Genomic DNA, 24,577 nt, shown 5'->3' with positions numbered 1-24,577 from the left:
TAAATTACACCACCACCTGCCCTGTTTCTCAGACTGAAAACTTTGGAGGCCTGCTTGCTTTCTCTCTCTCTTTTTTTTTTTTTTTTTTTTTTTGTGTGTGTGCACTCTACATTCACCCTATTAGCCTATCCCATTGGATCTACCTCCAAAATATTTCTAGACTTCAAATCTAACCCTGTCTTATTGTCTGTTACAGTAAGTCTCTGCACTGAGTCCACACCATGTCTACCTGTACTATTGCAGTATCCTCCCAATAGAATTTCCCCTCCTTTGCCCTGCTATTCTCCACACAGCAGACAACATGATCCTGTCAAAATATAAATCAGATCATTACATACCTCTGCTCAAGAGCTGCAGTGGCTCCCTGTTTCACTCAGAGTGAAATCCCATCTTTGCCCTGTCCTGCAAGGGCTATAAGATCTGGTCCCCTGCTGCCTCTCCAGTACTATCCTCTTCCCCTAGACACTTGGCTCCAGCCACACTGGCTTCCTTGTAGGCTCCTGCCTTAATAACTATGTGCCCTCATGCTCATACTGTTGCTAAGTTGTGTCCAACTCTTTGTGACCCATGGACTGTAGCCTTCGAGGCTCCTCTGTCCATGGAATTTCCCAGGTGAGAATACCAGAGTGGGTTGCCATTTCCTTCTCCAAGGGATCTTCCTAACCCAGGGATCAAGCCCACATTTCCTGCAGTGGCAGATGGATTCTTCACCACTGAGCCAACAGGGAATCCCTTAATACCTTCACACCTGATGTTTTATTTGCTTCTAATTATTTCAATTCCCCGAGAAACACACAAAATAAACACAGGGCTTCTCCGATGCCTCAACAGTAAAGAATCTGCCTATCGGTGCAGGAGATGCAAGAGATGAGGATTAGATCCCTAAGTGGGAAAGTTCCCCTGGAGGAGGAAATGGCAACCCACCCCAGTATTCTTGCCTGGAAAATTCCATGGACAAGAAGAGCCTGGTGGACTGCAGTCCATGGTCTTGCAGAGTCGTACATCACAGAGCGACTGAGCACACAGGCATGCAAGATACATGTAAGGATTATTTTCTCACTTCTCTTATGATTTCTGCTCAAATGCTAGCTTTTCAGGAGAAATGTTTCTTGATTATTTTTCCTGAAAAATTACCGTTAGTCTTTCCCTATCCCCTGACCCCATATATATTTTTTCATGGTGCTTATTGCTACTTAACATATCATCAGTTCAGTTCAGTCGCTCAGTCGTGTCCGACTCTTTTGCAACTCCATAAATCGCAGCACCCCAGGCCTCCCTGTCCATCACAAACTCCTGGAGTTTACCCAAACTCATGTCCATCGAGTCGGTGATGTCATCCAGCCATCTCATCTTCCTGCCCCCAATCCCTCCCAGCACCAGGGTCTTTTCAAATAAGTCAGCTCTTCACATCAGGTGGCCAAAGTATTGGAGTTTCAGCTTCAACATCAGTCTTTCCAATGAACACCCAGGACTGATCTCCTTTAGGATGGACTGGTTGGATCTCCTTGCAGTCCAAGGGACTCTCAAGAGTTTTCTCCAACACCACAGTTCAAAAGCATCAATTCTTCGGCACTCAGCTTTCTTCACAGTCCAACTCTCACATCCATACATGACCACTGGAAAAACCATAGCCTTGACTAGCCGGACCTTTGTTGGCAAAGTAATGTCTCTGCTTTTGAATACGCTATCTCGGTTGGTCATAACTTTCCTTCCAAGGAATAAGCGTCTTTTAATTTCATAACATATCATATGAATATTTAATTACTGATTTATTTTTTTACTTCTCCACCAGAATATAAGATCCTTGAGGCCAGACTGGTTTTTCTTCTTCTTTTTGTTTTTACTGTTACATTTCCAGCATTTGAAGCACTACCTACCTTGGACTGAAAAGATGCTCAATAAACTTTTGTTGCATGAGAATATGAATAATTGTGAGTGGAAGATGACTGATAAGCTAATACTGCACAGCCAAACAACAAGTTGTTGTTTAGTTGCTAAGTCATGTCTGACACTTTTGCAATCCCATGGACTGTAGTCCACCAGGTTCCTCTGTCCATAGGATTTCCCAGGCAAGAACACTGGAGTGGGTTGCCATTTCCTTCTCCAGGGGGATTTTCCTGACTCAGGGATTTAACCTGCATCTCCTACATTGCAGGCAGATTCTTTATGATAGCAAAAATTAAATTAGTTAACTTTCAATAAGAAAGATCAACTCAGTAGAAAATATCAGTTCCCAAATTCATTGAGGCTTTATGCTCTCAGTAATTTCTTGAATCATTTTGCATTTTCCTTTGAATTATCAACACTGATATGGCAGATAAATTTTAGCTCCTTGGGAGGAAAATGTTATGTAGTAAGGAGGGTAGATAGTCTCCAAGACGATCAACATTCCTCAAACGTGGCTGGTCCTGTGACTCATTTGGCCAATAAATTATGATGTGTACAATATATTACCAGTTCCAGATCTAGGCCTTAAGAGACCCTGCAAGCTTCCATTTTGTCCTTTTAGAAGCCAGTCTCCATGTACAAAAGTTTAGGCTAGATTATTGAGTGATGACTGTCCAGAAAAGTGGAGAGAGAGCCTGTGAAGGAAAACTGAGCTATCTCACACAACAGTCAACACCCAGCACCCATGCATCTGTGAGAGTAGCCGTCTTGGATCCTCCAACACCAGCTGAGCCACTTCAGCCAGAACCACAAGAAGGGAGAATTACAGACACCTCACCAGTTCCAAGTCATTACAGCCATCTTGGCAGAGGCCCAGGGATTGTATAACAGAGGCAAACTTCACTGCAGAACCCTGCCCAAATGTCTGATCTACACAGTCATCAGCAAAAAACACACTATAATTTCAAGCTGTTGAATTTTGGGGTTCTTTTCCCTGGTGGCTCTGATGGTAAAGCATCTGCCTACAATGCGGGAGACCCAGGTTCCATCCCGGGGTTGGGAAGATCCTCTGGAGAAGGAAATGGCAACCCATTCCAGTATTCTTGCCTGGAAAATCCCATGGACAGAGGAGCGTTGTAGGCTACAGTCCATGGAGTCGCAAAGATTCGGACATGACTGAGCGACTTCACTTCACTCACTTGCTATATAATAACAGATATCTGAAACCCTCATGATATAACATTTTAGGAGGATAACACTGAAAACGCTCGATATCTGAAGTTTACCTCTTGCAAACTATGATCAGGCTTAGTAAAATGGTGTCTGTATGTGTGTGTAAGTATATATGTATTATATTATATAGATATGTAAACAACTTTATATTTATCTGCATATATACTCTGTATATATCTTCACATTTTTGTCTTTATTTTATTAAAATAATTAATTTATATTAGATACATCACTGATAAAACCTTGGCAATAATATTTTATTACTTTTAAATAATACCTAGGAGACTCCAGTTTTCAAATACCATCCATATAATTGTATTTACTTTGTTAATTTTCAGTGAGTAGGAAATACTTTATATTCCAAAGACAAGTATGACAGGCCCTCTGAAGTCCCAGAACTCCAGAGCATATAAAGTTCCTACTTTTGTCCTCTACTCTTATTTTGAAAATTTGGCAAGCCATAAATCACTGCAGATGGTGACTGCAGCCATGAAATTAAAAGACACTTACTCCTTGGAAGAAAAGTTATGACCAGCCTAGATAATATATTGAAAAGCAGAGACATTATTTTGCCAAGAAAGGTCTGGCTAGTCAAGGCTATGGTTTTTCCAGGGGTCATGTATGGATGCGAGAGTTGGACTGTGAAGAAAGCTGAGCACCGAAGAATTGATGCTTTTGAAGTGTGGTGTTGGAGAAGACTCTTGAGAGTCCCTTGGACTGCAAGGAGATCCAGCCAGTCCATTCTGAAGGAGATCAGCCCTGGGATTTCTTTGGAAGGAATGATGCTAAAGCTAAAACTCCAGTACTTTGGCCACCTCATGCGAAGAGTTGACTCATTGGAAAAGACTCTGATGCTGGGAGGGATTGGGGGCAGGAGAAGAAGGGGACGACAGAGGATGAGATGGCTGGATGGCATCACGGACTCGATGGAAGTGAGTCTGACTGAACTCCGGGAGATGGTGATGGACAGGGAGGCCTGACGTGCTGTGATTCATGGGGTCGCAAAGAGTCGGACACGACTGAGCAACTGAACTGAACTGAAACGTGAAGTAAAGTGAAACTCACTCAGTCATTTCCAACTGTTTGTGACCCCATGGACTTTACAGTCCATGGAATTCTCTAGGTCAAAATACTAGAGTAAGTAGCATAAGCAAATGTTAAATGAGAGTCTTTATATATTTTGTTCAATGGTATAGACATAGAAACTGCTTGTGTTCTTTAAGATTCCAGCTGAAATTCTCAAGCACACGAGTTGCATTTGTAAGGTGAAGGAACAACAAAATTGAGTTTTCTCAGATGTCCAGTGCTGATAGTTCATTCTGGGGAGTACGAAGAGAGGAAAAATTTACTGATTTAATCATCACTGTCATAAAAGTGATAAATTTCCATAGCTTAAGACATTTCAGGGAGGAGGGCTCTTGTGATAACATGTATTTTGCCTCTCTTAGAGGATTTTAAGATCGGACTTGGCTTAGATTTGTTTCTAAATGACTCCTCCAACGTCAGTTCTTCTTACTTTCATAGTCAGGGAACTATCACCTTGAATGTGATTGTAGCAAGCTTCTCCAGGTTGATTTTGCCTTATGTTCAGGGGACAGTAGCTAATTCTGCCCCTTACAGGGGGAATCTCAAAATCAAATGTACAAATATTGTATATTAATGCATATATATGGAATTTAGAAAGATGATTCTAATGAAACTATTTGTAGAGCAGCAGTGGAGATGGACATAGAGAAGAGACTTATGGACACAGTGGGAAAAACAGAGGGTGGGACAAATTGAGAGAACATCACTGAAACAAATACATTACCAAATGTAAGATAGACAGTCAGTGGGAATTTGCTGTATAACTCAGGGAGCTCAAGCCTGGTGCTCTGTGACAACCTAAAGGGGTGGGATGGGGTGGGAGGTGGGAAGAAGGCTCAAGAAGGAGGGAACATATGTATGCCTATGTCTGATCCTTGTTGATGTATAGCAGAAGCCAACACAATGTCATAAAGCAATTGTCCTCCAATTAAAAATAAATAAATTTTAAAAATTCCAATTGCTTGAAGCAATTGCATTCCTTCTCCCTCTTTACCCCTCAATTACCATAAATCTATTTTCTACATCTGTAGAAATAGATTTTCTACAGATGGGATTGGGATTGACACATACACACTATTATATATAAAATGCATGACTAATAAGGACCTACTGTATAGCACAGGAAACTCTATTCAGTACTTTGCAATGCCTATATGGGAAAAGAATCTTAAACAGAGTGGACATATGTATATGTATAACTGATTCACTCTGCTGTACACCTGAAACTAACACATTATTAATCAGCTATACTCCAAAAAAGTTTTCTAAAAAAGAAACTACCTTCTTATCAGCTCAGTTCAGTCACTCAGTCATGTCTGACTCTTTGCAATTCCATGGACTGCAGCACATCAAGCCCCACCTTCTTAAACTGATTTGTATAAGGTAATGGAAAAAAACAGAGGTCAAAGAGAGGAGTGCTAGGAACTAACAGACTCAACAATGAAGCCTCACTGATCTAGGTAACCTCCACTTCTTTTTAACCATACCTTTATTTTATCTGCAAGATGCACTTTGGTTAATTGTTGGAATTAAATTGGATCCAGACAGGTAAAAAAAGCTTTTTGCATCTGAAAGAGATTACTGTGCCATGAAGCAGTGTACTTTATTGATCCTGTTTTATTGCTTTGAAAATGGAAAAACCATGCTTTTGTCAATCATGTGAAAGAAAGGAAAGCAAAATCCAAACAATTGCTTTAGAGTAAGGAAATTGCTCAGAGTAAGAAAAATAACTCACAAAAAGAAAATGAAAATAACTTTTCTAGTAAGTTTTGTTATCAGTTAACAATGTATTTTTGTTCTTTTTTTTTTTTTCCCAAAAGGAGAAAAAGTATCAGTTTGGTCATATGAAAGAATACTAATTTTCTCAAATATGATTGTCATTCTGAGTGAAGTAAGGCAAACAGAGAAAGAGAAATATCTAATGATATCCTTTATATGTGGAATCTAAAAAAAATGATACAAATGAACTTATTTGCAAAACAGAAACAGACTTATAGACTTAGGTAATGAATTTATGGTTATTGGAGGAAAGGTTAGAGGGGAGGGATAGTTACAGACTTTGGGATGGACGTGTATATACTGCCATATTTAAAATAGATAACCAACATTGGATCCACTGTATAGTGCAAGGAATGATGATCTATATTATGTAACAACTTAAATGGGAAAAGAATTTGAAAAAGAATCAGTTTAGTTCAGTTCAGTCTCTCAGTCATGCCCGACTCTTTGCAACCCCATGAACCACAGCATACCAGGCCTCCCTGTCCATCACCAAGTCCCAGAGTTTACCCAAACTCATGTCCATTGAGTCACTGATGCCATCCAACCATCTTATCCTCTGTCATCCCTTTCTCCTCCTGCCCTCAATCTTTCCCAGAACCAGGGTCTTTTCCAATGAGTCAACTCTTTGCATCAGGTGGCCTAAGTATTGGAGTTTCAGCTTCAACATCAGTCCTTCCAATGAACACCCAGGAATGATCTCCTTTGGGATGGACTGGTTGGATCTCCTTGCAGTCCAAAGGACTCTCAAGAGTCTTCTCCAACACCACAGTTCAAAAGCATCAAATGAAGCAACTGACAAACAACTAATCTCAAAAATATACAAGCAACTCCTGCAGCTCAATTCCAGAAAAATAAACGACCCAATCAAAAAATGGGCCAAAGAACTAAATAGACATTTCTCCAAAGAAGACATACGGATGGCTAACAAACACATGAAAAGATGCTCAACATCACTCATTATTAGAGAAATGCAAATCAAAACCACAATGAGGTACCACTTCACACCAGTCAGAATGTCTGCGATCCAAAAATCTGCAAGCAATAAATGCTGGAGAGGGTGTGGAGAGAAGGGAACCCTCCTACACTGTTGGTGGGAATGCAAACTAGTACAGCCACTATGGAGAACAGTGTGGAGATTCCTCAAAAAATTGCAAATAGAACTACCTTATGACCCAGCAATCCCACTGCTGGGCATACACACTGAGGAAACCAGAATTGAAAGAGACACATGTACCCCAATGTTCATCGCAGCATTGTTTATAATAGCCAGGACATGGAAACAACCTAGATGCCCATCAGCAGATGAATGGATAAGAAAGCTGTGGTACATATACACAATGGAGTATTACTCAGCCATTAAAAAGAATACATTTGAATCAGTTCTGATGAGATGGATGAAACTGGAGCCAATTATACAGAGTGAAGTAAGCCAGGAAGAAAAACACCAATACAGTATACTAACACATATATATGGAATTTAGAAAGATGGCAATGATGACCCTGTATGCAGGACAGCAAAAAAGACACAGATGTGTATAATGGACTTTTGGACTCAGTGGGAGAGGGAGAGGGTGAGATGACTTGGGAGAATGGTATTGAAACATGTATAATATCATGTAAGAATCGAATTGCCAGTCTATGTCCGATGCAGGATATGGCACACTTGGGGCTGGTACACGGGGATGATGCAGAGAGATGTTGTAGGGAGGGGGGGTGGGAGGGGGGTTCAGGTTTGGGAACGCATGTACACCCGTGGTGGATTCATGTCAATGTATGGCAAAACCAATACAGAATTGTAAAGTAAAATAAAAAATAAATTAATTAAAAAAAAAAACCAAAAGCATCAATTCTTCTGCACTCAGCTTCCTTTATAATAGATACACATATATGTAAGACTGAATCACTTTACTGTACACCTGAGACTATCACAACATTGTTAAGCAACTATAATATAAAGTAAAAAGTTAAAAAAATTAAATGATGACCTGTGAATGATTATTTATTATGTATTATAAATGTCAAATATATATGCTTTCAAATTGTGGTGTTGGAGAAGATTCTTGAGAGTCCCTTGAACTACAAGGGGATTGAACCAGTCAACCTTAAAGAAAATAAACCCTGAATATTCATTGGAAGGATTGATGCTGAAGCTGAAGCTCCAATACTTTGGCCACTTAATACCAAGAGCTGACTCATTGGAAAAGACTCAGATGCTGGGAAAGATTGAAGGCAAAAGGAAAAGGAGAAGGGGGCAGCCAAGAATGAGATGGTTAGGTAGCATCACTGACTCAATACACATGAATCTGAGCAAACTCGGGGGTTGGTGGGGGACAGAGGAACCTGGCATGCTGTAGTCTGTAGGGTCACAGAGTCGGATTTGACTTAACGATTGAACAACAACAACTATATATATATATACATATGCATATATATATATGCATATATGTGTGTGTATGTATCTATATCCATAGTGGGCTTCTCAGGTGGTGCTAGTGGTAAAGAACTTGCCTTCCAGTGCAGGAGATGTAAGAGATATATCTATTCATAGATCTGGATAGCTAGGTATGCAAAAACTGAACCACCTAAGGTATGAAGTGTTTAAAACACATTTTTATTTAATACAGTGTAAACAGTTTTCCCAGACATTATGCTTTTTAAATTTTGTATTTCTTGGCTACATAGATTTCTACTTTATGGTTGGCCAGCTATTTATTTAATCTATATCCTTTTATTGAACAAAAAGATTATTCCACAGTTTTGTTATTGAAGTTAACACTGTGATGAGTGGACCTTGTGTTCACATCTGTTATACATTTTTTGTTGTGTTCATTGGATAAACTTTTTAAAGGATCATTGTATCGGTTCATATAAATCAGAAAAATAATTTCTTAGCCTTTCTATGAAAACTTTACAAAAATAACCGCAAGGAAGCATGTTATAACCAATATCACTTTCTCTCACTCATTAAAAGTGTTCTTATATTCTCTGACATGTGGATGGATAGGGTAATTTTAGGCAGGGGAAAACCCACATTCCATGTCCAGAGGCATCAAACAACAGGAAACATGATTTAGTCCTGACTGGAGCTTAGATGTCAAGAGACTGGTGATGAGGGAGGCAGGGCCAGGTGATGAGGGAGGCAGGGCCAGGTGAAGAGGGGACAGGATGTCATGCCAAGGCTTTAGTGACTTTAGTCTTATCCTGCAGCAGATGAGAAGCCATTAAAGGGGCTTACACATTATTGGAATAGGATCAGTTTTTCGTTTGAGAAAGGTAACTGGCCAGATTCAAGGGACACTGTTAGTGGTAGAAGACCAGGCAGATCTCTTCCAGTAGTTCAGAGACTGAACTGAAGCAAATGAAATGGAGATATAAAGAAGAAGACAGTTGAACTGAAAGCCCTAGAGCTCCATTAGCGGAAGAGAGGAAGAGAGAGAGGGCAGCTGGGGAGGAGAAGGAGTAGGAGAGGGAGAGGGAAAGGGAAATTTAACGGGGGAAGAGAGAGAGAGATTGTGGTTCAGGTCCTCTGAGAATCAGCCTCCATGATAGGATTAAATGCCAAGAGATTTGCTAGGATAAATACCTCAAAGGAATAAAGGGTGAGAGAGCAGGAGTAGGCAGAGCGTGGTGTTCTGTGAAAAGGGGAGAAGGAAAGGAGGATGACGTAGGAAGCACTCCAGACTGCATACAGGTCTGCAGAAGTTTTGGTCATTCTGACATGTGGTCTCTGAGCAAACTGCTCACTGGAAGAGTCCAACTTCAGGCAGGAAGGAGCCAGCACTTGTATCCCTGTCATGTTTAGTCATTGGGGAGCCCCTGGGCTTGGTGCAAAGTCACTAGTGGACACAGTTGAGTGGCAGCTAGGTTTAGTTAACAATGCCACCTCCCTACAGTAGGGTCTCTTGAAATGTCTGGGCTTCACAAAACCATGGCATCACAGATGGTAACTGCTTTCTGGCTTTTATAATGGATGGATGGTTAGAGAATGTGTGTGTGTGTGTGTGTGTGTGTGTGTGTGTGTGTGTGTGAGCGTGCGCGCAAGCGCAAGCTTAGTTGGTTGGTTGTGTCCTACTCTTTGAGACCCTTTGGATTGTAGCCCACCAAGCTCCTCTGCCCATGGGGTTCTCCTGGGAAGAATACTGGAATAGGTTGCCATATCCTTCTCCAGAGGATTTTCCTGACCCAGAGATTAAACCGGCACCTCCTGTGTCTTCTGCATTGCAGGCAGATTCTTTATACACTGAGCCATCTGGGAAGTCCATATAGAGAATACGAAGTGTAAAATCAATCCTAGATGTAAGGCTAGGCTTCCAAGGGTATAATTAAGGGGAAAAAATGTTTCTTGTTTGGGAAAAAAAAACAAAACAAAACACTGCTATAGAAAAAAAAGCAGTACTCTTTTGATTTCTGATTCTGCCAGTCTCTAAGTTTGAAACCTTGAAGGAATGATAAATTCTCTGTTTTTTAATTTTTTTATTCATAAAGAGGGAACTAATAACATATACCTCATATAGTTTTTTGAAGCTTATTTGAGATTTTATTTACTATGTACAAGGTATATGTTACATCTACATTGTATAGTACATGGTAAGCATTTGGTGGTTATTAGCTTCCTAATAATTGGGAAATTATTGTCTTATTGTTTCAGACTTATGACATGTCCTGAGTGTGTAAATATAAACTATTTTTTTTACTTTGCCCAACACAAAAACTCTTTCACTCTTGGAGCTTACAGAGAAGCCGTGCCTCTGTTCTAGCACACCCAATTTTCTTCTAGGTCTGTCATGATTAATAGATAAAACATCAGTAGCTAAGAAGATGCTGGTCAGAGAACCTACTGGGCAATGCTTGTGTTGCAAAATTGGCCAGAAGTACTGGAATGCTCTGCAGACATTACAATTCCAGATTAAGAAATTCTGGGTGTGGCTATTCTATATTATTAAAATATAAGCTAGGGGTCTTTTACACTATGATTTTTAACTGAAAATATTTGGAGTAAAGTTACTGTTTAAGTTCAGGTTTAATTTATTTTTCCTATACTATCTAGATCAGAGATAATAAGTATGGATGTGGGTCCCAAGAGCTGATCTTTTTATAAAACTTCCAGATAATTCTGCTATGCATTTTTATTTTCTTTTGTTGTGGCTATTATTGTGCTTTTGATAACCATGGCTCCAGACAGAAATAGTGCCTTCTTAAGCATCCTCAGTGTCATAGTTAAATATTTGCATGCCAAGTCTCTAAGTAGTGCCCTACTCTTTGCGACCCTGTGGACTGTAGCCTGCCAGGCTCCTCTGTCCATGGGGATTCTCCAGGCAAAAATTCTGAAGTGGGTTGCCATGTCTTCTTACAGGGGATCTTCCCGAGTCAGGGATCGAACCAGCTTCTCTTATATCTCCTGCCTTGTCACGTGGGTTCTTCACCACTAGTGCCACAGCTACATATTTAGGCATATTTGCTTAGGTTCAGCATTGGTTTTCAATTTTTTTTAAGAGTAGTTGAGATGAAAAATATGCTCTGTTTAACAGCATGGAACTCCTCTGCTGGGAGCCCAAGAGGATTTGGCAAAATAGAACCCTTTTTGGAAGCACAGCTATTTGATCACCCATAAACAACCAGGAGGTGATAGATGATACATGGCCTCTCCAGGTTTGTGACCCTCATCCCAGGAGTTCACCTCCTTCTGAGGTATAAGAGGAGATAATGACTTCAGCTTCCTCTCCTTCGAGCCATCAGGAAGTCAGGGTTTCCACCATATAAGTAGCAGTGAATATCTAAGCCCAAAGAGTTTGGCAGATTGCTTTAGAAAAAGATGATTTCCACTCACAGCAATATGCAAACTTTTGAGAACAACATTGAAACAAGATAATTTTTCAAGACTGAATTTAGAATTGCTGTGTAGAGGACATAGTTTGGCTTGATTATCTTTTTAAAGTATTTTAGGTATCTTTGTGTCTGTCTGCCTTCCAGGAGGGTTCCGGGGACTGCTCTGAAACAGTTTGTAGAGGTAAAGACTGAACTCAAACACATTCTTGTACATTCTGTCTGTTTCCGCCTCACTTAGTCTCTTGGGAGTGTAAGCAACTTGGCTTCACTCAGACCAGTAAGATTGACTGATTTCACTCCAGACCACTAGGCAGTCTTAGAGAAAAACTCAGAACCTTGATCATGAAATGAGAAATTGGAGGATTGAAAATGATGAGCATATACATCAATTATATATATTATTTATACTATGTGTAAAATAAATAACTAATTAGAACCTGCTGTATGGCACAGGAACTCTATCCAATGCTCTTTTTCTTTTTATCCCTATAACAATCTCTCAAATATTATCCTTCTATCCCTAGTTCTGTTTGTACTTCCTTGAAAATAAAGTATTTAGTTATTTGTCCATTTGTACTTATTTTGCTGCTGCTAAGTCGCCTCAGTCGTGTCTGACTCTGTGCGACCCCAGAGACGGCAGCCCACCAGGCTCCACCGTCCCTGGGATCCTCCAGGCAAGGACACTGGAGTGGTTGCCATTTCCTTCTCCAGTGCATGAAAGTGAAAAGTAAAAGTGAAGTCGCTCAGTCGTGTCCGACTCCTAGCGACCCCATGGACTGCAGCCTACCAGGCTCCTCTGTCCATAGGATTTTCCAGGCAAGAGTACTGGAGTGGGGTGCCACTGCCTTCTCCATTACTTTTTCTTACCTTATACTAATTATTAAAAGTATCACATACTTCCCACAAAATTTTTTTAAATTTTTATTTTGAAATAATTATAGAGTAAAAAGAATTTAGAAAAATAGTACAGAGAGATCCCAAGTACCTGTTATCCAGAAGTCCCTAATAGATACAAATTTGCCAGGAGAAATATCAATAACCTCAGATATGCAGATGACACCACCCTTATGGCAGAAAGTGAAGAGGAACTAAAAAGCCTCTTGATGAAAGTGAAAGAGGAGAGTGAAAAGGTTGGCTTAAAGCTCAACATTCAGAAAACTAAGATCATGGCATCTAGTCCCATCACTTCATGGGAAATAGATGGGGAAACAGTGGAAACAGTGTCAGACTTTATTTTTTGGGGCTCCAAAATCACTGCAGTTGGTGACTGCAGCCATGAAATAAAGACGCTTACTCCTTGGAAGAAAAGTTATGACCAACCTAGACAACATATTCAAAAGCAGAGACATTACTTTGCCGACTAAGGTCCGTCTAGTCAAGGCTATGGTTTTTCCAGTGGTCATGTATGGATGTGAGAGTTGTACTGTGAAGAAGCTGAGCGCCGAAGAATTGATGCTTTTGAAGTGTGGTGTTGGAGAAGACTCTTGAGAGTCCCTTGGACTGCAAGGAGATCCAGCCAGTCCATTCTGAAGGAGATCAGCCCTGGGATTTCTTTGGAAGGAATGATGCTAAAGCTGAAACTCCAGTACTTTGGCCACCTCATGTGAAGAGTTGACTCATTGGAAAAGACTCTGGTGCTGGGAGGGATTGGGGGCAGGAGGAGAAGCGGGTGACAGAGGATGAGATGGCTGGATGGCATCACCGACTTGATGGACATGAGTTTGAGTGAACTCTGGGAGTTGGTGATGGACAGGGAGGCCTGGTGTGCTGCGATTCATGGGGTCATAAAGAATCGGACACAACTGAGTGACTGAACTGAACTGACTGAAATGAACTGAACTGATATACATATATATATCTTACATATCTTATATCTTATAAGATATGCATCTTACATATCATAGTAGGATAATATACCAAGATGGTATGTTGATACAGTATGTGTGTGAAGTTCTATAGCATCTTATCACATTCTACCCCATCCTCTTTGGTGACCTAAATAGGAAGGAAATCCAAAGAAGAGGGATATGGGATATATATATATATATATATATATATATATAATTATAATATATAATCCTATATATATATATTATATATCTATATATATATAATCCTATATATATATACAGGATTTCCCTGGTGGTTATATATATCTGATTCACTTTTTAGTACAGTAGAAACACAACATTGTAAAGCAACTATACTCCAACTAAAGCTAATTTAAAAATAATAAATAAAAGGAAAGAATCAAGTGAAAATAGTAAAATGAAAGCATTTACATGATCCTCTATTCCCTGAGGAAAAGCAGACCATGCTCCATGTAGGGGGGCTGCAAGAAGAAGCAGCTGCTCAGTAAGCTTTGAATTGAAACAGTCCTGACTTTGAACATTAGCTCTATGATATCCTAATGGTCAATCTCTGAGCAAGTTGCTTATCTAAGTTACCATTTTTTCTCACCTATAAAATAAGACAATGATGGACATTTCTATTCATCCCATAGGAAATAAAGAAAAGAACTGAAAAATTATAGTATTGAGAAGGTTCTGTGGGTGACTTGAGACACCTGGGGAGTAAAGGAATATAAAGGAATGTGAAAAAAAGGATCTGCGATACACAGCTACTGTTTTCCACTTTGGCTGCGTCTAGTATCTACTATCGGAGAAGGCAATGGCACCCCACTCCAGTACTCTTGCCTGGAAAATCCCATGGGGGGAGGAGCCTGGTGGGCTGCAGTCCATGGGGTCGCTAAGAGTCGGACATGACTGAGCGACTTCACTTTCCCTTTTCACTTTCATGCATTGGAGAAGGCAATGGCAACCCACTCCAGTGTTCTTGCCTGGAGAATCCCAGGGATGGGGGAGCCTGGTGGGTTGCTGTCTATGGGGTCGCACAGAGTCGGACACGACTGAAGCGACTTACCAGCAGCAGCAGTACCTACTATAGTGTTTCTGTCTGCTTTCATTTTCAGGCAAAAGTCAACTCTATTTGTGAGAGCAAGAAATCTCAGAAACACTTTCTGCTGGATGGAATCTTCTCTTTCACATGTTGTTTTGGGAATAAACAAACATCTTTGCTTCACCCAGGCCAATGAGAGTGTCTGGTTTTCACTTCAGACCTTGAGACAGCCTTGGAGAAAAATTCAGACCCTTGACCGGGAAATGGAGAAGTAAACAGAATTAGAAACAATGAGTCAAGTAATGACCAAATGTAACCTAAACTAGTCTGAATGAGATAATTCTCACTTTGCAAACAATCATTTCTCCATCAGGATTTTTAGCTATCATTTACTGAGTCTCCACTTCCTGCCGAATTTTGTGTCAAACGCGGAATCCTAAAATGCAGAGAGTGCTTTCTCTTAAGAATTTTACATTCTAACTGGAAAAACACATGATGCCACCTTATTTTGTTTCTCTCTTTATGTCTATGTTCCAAGGGTCAATGTGTTCAGATACTGGAAACATGTAGCTTTTAGAGTAGAGAATAAAGTGATTTTCAGACCTGAGAATGTTCATTGAGGAGGTTTCAGTAAAGTTGGATGAGAAAAAAGTAGAAAAATGTGCAGCTTCTCAGAATGAAAATAGTATAGATATTGTCATAGCATTTTTTTTTTTTTTTGCCCAAAATAGTGGTAAAAATCATTAAAGCAATGATGGAAGTTTTTAAGATTTTTTTTCTTTTTTGATGCGGACCATTTTTAAGGTTCTTATTGAATTTACTACAATATTGCTTCTGTTTTATTTTTTTATTTTTATTTTTTTTTTTGCCACAAGGCATGTGTGGTCTTAGCTCCCTGACCACGGATTGAACCCTCACCCCTTGTACTAGAAGGTGAAGTCTTAACCACCGGACTGCCAAGGAAGACCCTTTCTCTCAGTTTTACTTCTAGAAATTGCATTTTTGTTTGCCATCACCCACCACAGACAGGTTTTATAAAGTGGTACTTCTTTTAGATTAAAAAAATGAAGGATAAGCTTTTCTGATTTTATATTTATTTCTGTTTTCCAAACCAAATAGCATTTTCTTTATGTTTAACATATTTAAGGCATACCAAGAAGTATTGAAAAAGATATCATAGAAAACTCTGTACCACAATTCAAATCTATTATTTTTTGCCACGTTTTTCTTTATATCACTTTTTGCTTTTGTTTTTTAACAACTTTTTTGAGTTATAATTGATATATATTATGTATAACTGTGTACATTTAAAATGTATCATTTGTTAAGTTGGCATACAAAGAGACCAGTGAATACCCTACCACTATCAAGAGAGTGAATATTTCCATCACATGAGTGTATCAGTTTTTAAAGAGGTGAAATTTCCCCAATACATTTCAAGCTCCAATTCTCATTTCTCCCTTCACAGAGATCCTCACTAACTTGAAGTATGTGGTTGCCTTTTTTTACCCTATTAGGTATTCACAAATGATCTACAGAAATTGTTTTTTCCCCCACAACATGATGCTTGTTGATATATCTCTGATTACGCATATATACTCATTCATTTATCTACTTAAGGATTCTATTGATAAACAAGACAAATTTGAAGTCCAAGTTAAGATTTTGCATTATATCATGGCTGCCTTCTAAGGTGGTCAAAAATATAATTTCAAATACATCAACAGTTAATAATATATAGTAGGAATACAGATGCTTTTTATTTAATTTTTTGTATCTCTTTGAATGTCTAAATTCTATGTAATTAATATGTGCTATTTTTGTAATAATAAAAAGTAAAATATCAAGTGGAATAATTGGGGAACTTTACTATAAAACCATGTGGTTAACATGTTTATAGGATAGCATAAGCATGGAAAAATGATTCTCAAATTATGTAAGCACAGTTGAGACACAAGTTGACAATTTTGAGGATGTAGATATTTTCTTGCAGTTTTTGAAGTTGTGTATATTTCAGAGAATATTCAGTGGGATTCCTGCAAAACAGCTAAAGCAATCTCATTAGATTTTTATGGGAGACTACTGATAGGTGGTGGTGGATATACTGTGTCATTTTTCTCTAGGCAGTTCGTTATATCTATTCATTCAGTGAATGAAAAGGCTCATTTCATCCACAAGAGAGCTGATGTAGTTCATGGAACCAATTTCCTCTACTTTTTTTTCCAAGTTGAGAATATTTATCCATCTAAACTTTTTTCCTTTTCTTTATCTGACTCATTTCTCATTGATTTCTCCTTTCTAAGCACTCCCAAGAAAAATTATTAAATAATTTTCAGAGTTTAGTTTAAATAACTAAACTAAAAATGTGAGAAACAGTATATTTCCCAATATTTTTCCTTATTCTTGAAAATATATTGAGTTGATAATTCTGAAATATCTGTCTTGGAGGAAACTCAGGATGCATGATGTTGTGGGCAAATTTCCCTGCTCTATTGCTGAAGTTTTTTTCTTTCTTTTATACATTTATTTAACTGGAGATTGTAATACTTTTGCTACTTATCACAATGTGGAGAAGGAAATGGCAACCCAGTCCAGTACTCTTGCCTGGAGAATCCCTTGGACAGAGGAGCCTGGTGGGCTACAGTCCGTGGGGTTGCAGTCGGACACGACTGAGTGACTCACACACACACACGATATGGTATTGTGAAGACTGAATGTGATATCCCTGAAGGATTGTGCTTATGTTGGTTGTCTGTGGCAAATACCCCTGTGGATGAATTCATTCATTCTTCTCTTTTAAAGTTACTCTAAGTTAATATTAACCATTTTATAAGGATGTATAATTTTGACTTAGATAATAGGAATAGGTATATTTAGCCATCCAAATTCAATATTGTATCTCCTTGTATTTGAAATGTTTCCTTTCCCCATCTATTTATTTACCTTATGCATTATTCATCCTTAAAGCATGCGTACAAATATCATCTTACTTGTGGCAAATGGATAACTATTTTGTCCTCACCCAGAATTGCATGACATTTACATACTAATAATCCAATTATTTGTAAAGTGTGTATGAAATATAGGAATACTTCGAACTGTAATCAAGTAACATTAAGTGGTGAAAATTGCCTTACTGAATAGGAGCAAATTTTTAAAATGCCCCATTCCATAGAAGGATTGCCCTGATGGCTCAGTTGGTAAAGAATCCGCCTGCAATGTGGGAGACCCTGGTTCAATTTCTGGGTCAGGAAGAACTGCTGGAGAAGGGATAGGCTACCCACTCCAGTTTTCTTGGGCTTCCCCTGTGGCTCAGTTGGTAAAGAGTCTGTCTGCAGTGAGGGAGATCTGGGTTCAATCCCTGAGTTGGGAAGATCCCCTAGAGAAGGGAAAGGCTACCACTCCAATACTCTGGCCTGGAGAATTCCATGAACTGTATAGTTCATGGGGTTGCAAAGAGTCGGAATGACTGAGCAACTTTCACTTTCATTCTTTAGAAGCATTTTGTATATGTTCTTGGGAGTGAGTAGATAGTAAATACCTCAAGTTCAGAAGTCTGAAAATACTGATTGTAAAAAGTGAGCACATATGTGTTATTGATAAATGTGTGACCTAGTGTAAATGATCATTGAATACTGCTAATGTTGACTAGTCTATAAATGGGAAGTTTAATTAAGTGATAGCATTGTAGTCTGAAAATACACATCTTGTCTTGTTTCTCAGAGAATAATACTGACAATGAAGTTAGAATAGTGGAGTAGTAATGTATCCAAAATATCTTCTATGATAATCTATTTTTGAAAGCACTAACAAATATGGAAAAAGTCCCGAGGATTAGTATCTTTTAAAACTATGGGTATATCATTGACATTGTTCACTGTGAATTTCAAAATTATTTCAAAACATTTTTGTCTTTTTTAGTTCATAATTATTGAAAATTATTTGTTGTTCCATCAAATGTTTTACCAGACCTACTCTCTAATCTTATTGTGTTGTCATGTACCATCATTTCATGTTTTATCCTTAAGATACTGCTTATAAAGAGAGAATTTGGAGACATTATGGCCATATAACTTCTATAATATGGGTGATTTTATACATTATACTTTTCAATAACACTCTGCTTGATGAGAGAACACTCAGAATCCTAAAGTCAACTGCCATTTATTGTAGTTTCTAAAGCTATCTTTACCTGTGTTACTTTAAATTAGCTGTTACCATCATCATTATACAGGTAAGGAAACAACTCAAGAAAAGAAAATAGTTTGTCCAAAGTCGCTTATCATGTAAGCAGTGGAGACAAAACACAAATACTGTTGTTCTGGTTTCACTATCTTTGTCCTTTTGCCTTCAACATGCTCTCTTTCAAGAAGGAATTATGGGAGATGAGACAGGGAAGGAATAGTGATGCGAAAAAAGAGAGTATTGTGATAGAAAAGCAAACACTCATTCCAACAACTTGAATTTGGTCCAGATAAGCTCATGAAATAATTAAGAGAATGACAAATAGACCAGACAATTTCAAGGGGAGAGTAACATCTGTTGTGATCTCAGAGGTTGATAAGTGGGGCCGTGGCGACCTGAGCACCAGGATCTTTTGTTGTCTGCCCTATTTTGTGCTTGTCTCACATAAAAGTTCGAAAAGGAGTACAATGTACCAAGAGGAGCTCCAAGACAGGAGAAAAAGCAGATACTCAGCACAGATGATTATTTTGGCCCAGGCATTATCACTGGTTTGAAGAGATAAAACAAAGGAATTCTATAGTTTAGTTCTGTTACAAGAAAGAGCCAGATAACTAGTTTATAGACCACTAATATTGCTGAAGCTGAAACTCCAATACTTTGGCCACCTCATGCGAAGAGTTGACTCATTGGAAAAGACTCTGATGCTGGGAGGGATCGGGGGCAAGAGGAGAAGGGGACGACAGAGGATGAGATGGCTGGATGGCATCACTGACTCAATGGACGTGAGTCTGAGTGAACTCCAGGAGTTGATGATGGACAGGGAGGCCTGGTGTGCTGCAATTCATGGGGTCGCAAAGAGTCGGACACGACTGAGCGACTGAACTGAACTGAAATGAACTGAATATTCCCTGTGAATAAAAAAAATGAAGAGATAATTTAAAATACAAATGTGAAATGGCAGAATATGCTGAAAAGAGTGGAAAGGAAAAGTAGAGGAGAGGTCAAGAAAATAAAATTAGTTGGCCATTCCTTATCTGTGACATTATCTTATATTATTCTTATTATTGTAGGTATCAAGGGTGTAATATTCATGTGTATCCAGGATATAATAGCTGCTCTCTTATTATGAAATGTGTATAAAACTAAAGTTCAGAAAGGGATTTCCCAGGTGGTCCTAGTGGTAAACAACGTGCCTGCCAGTGCAGGAGATGTAAGGGACACGGGTTTGATTCCTAGGTCAGGAAGATCCCCTGGAGGAAGGCATGGCAACCCACTCCAGTATTCTTACCTGGAGAATCCCAAGGACTGAGGAACCTGGTGGGCTACAGCCCATGGGGTTCAAAGAGTTGGACACAAATGAAGGGACTTAGCATGCACACACAAAAAGTTTAGAAAAGTCAGAGAAACAGTTTTTCAGCCGCAAAACTAGGGCATAGACCCAGATTTCTAGATTCATATTACATTTCTTTTTACAAAGGCAGTGTGGGAATAAGCTCCAATAACATCTCTTCATTAAAATGAAGAACTAATGATAAGATGGTACATAGTGAGGGGGATCATGATATCACTCTGGTTAGTACAGAAGCACTGACTTTTCAAAATGGAGTCTTCAGACAGATACCTGGAAAGATGGTTACCTGAGTCAACTGGTCTGCAAGTGCCAAAACTTTTTATAGAATCCTTGTGGTCTCCTATAGAAGAGTTCATGAAAGATATAGAACTCTTGAAGCTTGGGCTTAAACCTTGTCTTGGTTGAAGATGTAACCTTACTTTTTAGAATCTTTTTATAAGAGACAGAAATGAAATGAATTTTATTGTTGATTTATTATTTGGGAAAGGAGGAGGAGCTGTCCATGGTAGTGGATAAATAAGCTTCTCTTTACCAGCAGGTTCTTCACCCTCGGTTATAGGAGTCCAGGGATCCAGCAAGTCAAGGTTAAAACAAAGGAGAAGAAATCAGGATGGGTGGACCAGGATGGATACAGGCATCTGAAGTCCCAAACAGCTAGGGTAGTTTTATGGATTTCTATCACCTTGAATTATATCATCTAGATATTGTTGTTTACTAGAGAAAAAAAATTAACAATTTCTTACTAAAGAATTTTCCAGTATAAAAATGAAAAAAAGAATTTGTAAGTCTTCTGAAAATAAATGGCATTGATGGTTCTCTATTTAACTTCTGCTGCTTATTTCAAGAGGCATCCAGATGCCTTCCTTAATTGGATCCAGTTAAGAAAACTCTGATGGAAAATTCAGTATATTGGCCATAATTATTGAATTAGTGAGTCACAGACATGATTAGAAAGACATTAACACAGCCACCTGACTCTTGTTAAGGTTCTAATTTATTCTGATTATTGAAGTTGCCCCAATTAAATTAGCAATGTCCACCTCAAACTTAACATTCCCTAACAATATTAAAGTAACTTTTATTTACTTCAAAACTATTCTTGTTAATGTTGAACAAGGAAAACAATATCTATCTCTTAAAAGTATGTATGTAAAAAGTGGCATTCTTTTTTTTTCTGGTAAGAATTTAGTGCCCTAATATAGAATTCTTCCTGATATAAAAGAAATCATATCATAAATTCCAGAAGAGGAAAGTTGGAGGTGACCCTACAACTCCGTCTCAGCCAACAGCACTCTACTGTCTTAATCCCCTTTAAACTTAACTCAATCCTTTAAACTCAATCCCCTTCAAACGCTTCCCCTGAAGTGAACTCTTGTGGCAGTCCATTTAATCTTTGGGAAGATTTAAATGATAGAAAATTGTTTCTCATGCTACACTCACGCATTCTTTTAGCAAATACTTATTTTGAACCTATTTTTTGCCAAGGATTGCACCACAGCAATGTGTATATAGTGGTAAATGAAAAGCCCTCTACCCTGAGGGAAATTAAAACAAAAGCTGAAACATCTGAACTATTTTTCACCCATTAATCCTTTGCCTGTCCTGTAGGCTATAAACACAGATCCTCAAGAAGTTAAAGATCACTATTACATGCCTATAAATTCTTTTCTTCTCCTAGATAAATACTCATTGTTTTGGCTTTTTTTTTTTTTTTAAAGAATTCCTCATGTGAGATGATTTCAAGTCCTTTCTCCATCCTGTCATTGTTTTTGAACAAATTTTAATTTCTTTCTACTTTCCTTTGAAGTATTATGCTCAGCATTAAATGTGATTCACCAAGGAAATGTTTAGTTTTGCTCATATATTCCCTAAAAGAACTTTGGAAAAGTACCTACTCCTTTGAACATTTTAAAGTAGGCATTTGAAACTTTTTCATCATAAATATAAATAGTTGCAGTGGATGTAATTTCCAGTATACTAGAAGCATTGATTTTAAAGATATAATGTTACATCATTCTTTTTAATGTATCCAAAGGAATGCAAACATCAAGGTGATTTAATACCCACCATTATCCATTTTGAAAATACACACATATATTTGAATTTTGTTGATGATTTAGGCTCACTCTTATTTCTCCTTGAAGTCATAATTTTATTTCCTCCACAGGTTTTACTAATGTAATATATTTTTTTACTTAATGTCATATATTAATGATACCAATTCTTTTCTGTAATAGTGAAATATATTTAATTAACTTCTTGTGATAAGGATTTATGCATTAAAATGTAAATTAATATACAATACTAATATATACTTATACTACTTATAAAGCATAAATGTATTACAAATTTTAATACATGATTAGTAAACAGAAGGTAAATATTGTATTTTTTAAGATAGAAGGGAGTGGTATTTGAATAAATTACCCTTGAATGAAGGATTTAATTTTTTAATTTTTAATTGCATTTTTAAATTCTTTTTTAAAATTGGAATATAGTTGATTTGCAATGTTATGTTAGTTTCAAGTATACAGCGAAGTGATTCAGTTATACATATATTTTCATTCTTTTTAAAATTCCCTTTTCATATAGGTTATCACTGAATATTGAGTAGAGTTCCTTGTGCTAAACGATGGGTCCTTGTTGGTTATCTATCTTATATATACAATAGTATATATATTATACTAAAATGTTCAAAGGAGTAGGTACTTTTCCAAAGTTCTTTTAGGGAATATATGAGCAAAACTAAACATTTCCCTGGTGAATCACATTTAATGCTGAGCATAATACTTCAAAGGAAAGTAGAAAGAAATTAAAATTTGTTCAAAAACAATGACAGGATGGAGAAAGGACTTGAAATCATCTCATATGAGGAATTCTTTAAAAAAAAAAGCCAAAACAATATATTATATATATATATATATAATACTATATATATTCATATCAAGCTTCTGATTTATCCCCCTGACCTCTTTATTTCCCCTTCGGTAACCATAAGTTTGTTTTCAATGCCTATAAGTCTGTTTCTGTAAATAAGTTCATTTGTTTATTTTCTTTCTTCACTTATGAGTGATATCCTATGTTTATGTTTCTCTATCTTACTTCACTCAGTATGACAACCTCTAGATACATCCATGTTGCCACAAATGGCATTATTTCATTGTTTTTTTATTGCTGAATAGTATTCCATTTGTATACATCCATTCCTCTGTCGATGGACATTTAGGTAGCTTGGCTATTGTTAATAGTGCTGCATGAACACTGGGGCGCATGTCACCTTTCAGGTCATGGTTTTCTCTAGATACATGTCCAGGAGTGGGATTGCTGGATCATATGTTATTTCTATTTTTAGTTGTTTAAGGAACCTCCATACTGATCTCCATAGTGGTTGTACCAATTTATATTCCCAACAAAAAGGAATCACAGCAATATTCTTTTTGATCCACCTCCTAGAGTAATGAAAATAAAAGCAAAAGCAATTACAAAGATTTATCTAATTGTCCTTTTCCTTTCCTTCTTTTTCTTTCTCTGATGTGTTTTAAACCTTTGAGCAACACAAGACTATGGGTGAGTGAGAGCTGTATCTTTCTTTTGTAAAGTGGAAAAATGATAATGGGACATGAGAGGGGCAGAGAAGAATCTTGACCATAGTCACCTTCTCAGAAAGATCAGTTGTGAAAAGAATAAACATGGATAGTGATATTTGGAAAGTGATTCCATTAAAAATATTCATGTGCTTGTTCCCTTTCAAGTCTTTGAATATTACCAGGGGTAATTTACATTCCAATCTAAGGACCACTACTTCAGGGTGTAGTGATACAACAGAATAGGATTTTTAACTTCCTCATTTTAGAGAAAATACCTTTATTAGTGTAACTGAAGATCGTGTACTCACCATCCTCATTGATTTTGGAGCTCAAGAAAAGATACCAAAGAATTGATGCTTCTGAACTGCAGTCTTGGAGGACTCTTGAGCATCTCTTGGACTGCAAGGAGATCAAACCAGTCAATCCTAAAAGAAATCAGTCCTGGATATTTATTGGAAGGACTGATGCTGAAGCTGAAGCTCTAATACTTTGGCCACCTGATATGAAGAGCTGACTCCTTAGAAAAGATTCTGATGCTGGAAAAGATTGAAGGCAGGAGGAGAAGGGGACGACAGAGGATAAGGTGGTTGGATAGCATCACCGACTTGATGGACACAAGTTTGAACAAACTCCAGGAGTTGGTGATGGACAGGGAAGCCTGGCATGCTGCAGTCCATGGGGTTTTAAAGAGCCGGACGCAACTGAGCTGAACTGAAGATCATATTAGCCTTTTCATGGGGAA

This window comes from Oryx dammah, unplaced genomic scaffold (genome assembly GCF_014754425.2).
Source record: "Oryx dammah isolate SB20612 unplaced genomic scaffold, SCBI_Odam_1.1 HiC_scaffold_27, whole genome shotgun sequence".
NCBI classification, from domain to species: domain Eukaryota; kingdom Metazoa; phylum Chordata; class Mammalia; order Artiodactyla; family Bovidae; genus Oryx; species Oryx dammah.
This window is presented reverse-complemented; position numbering follows the sequence as displayed.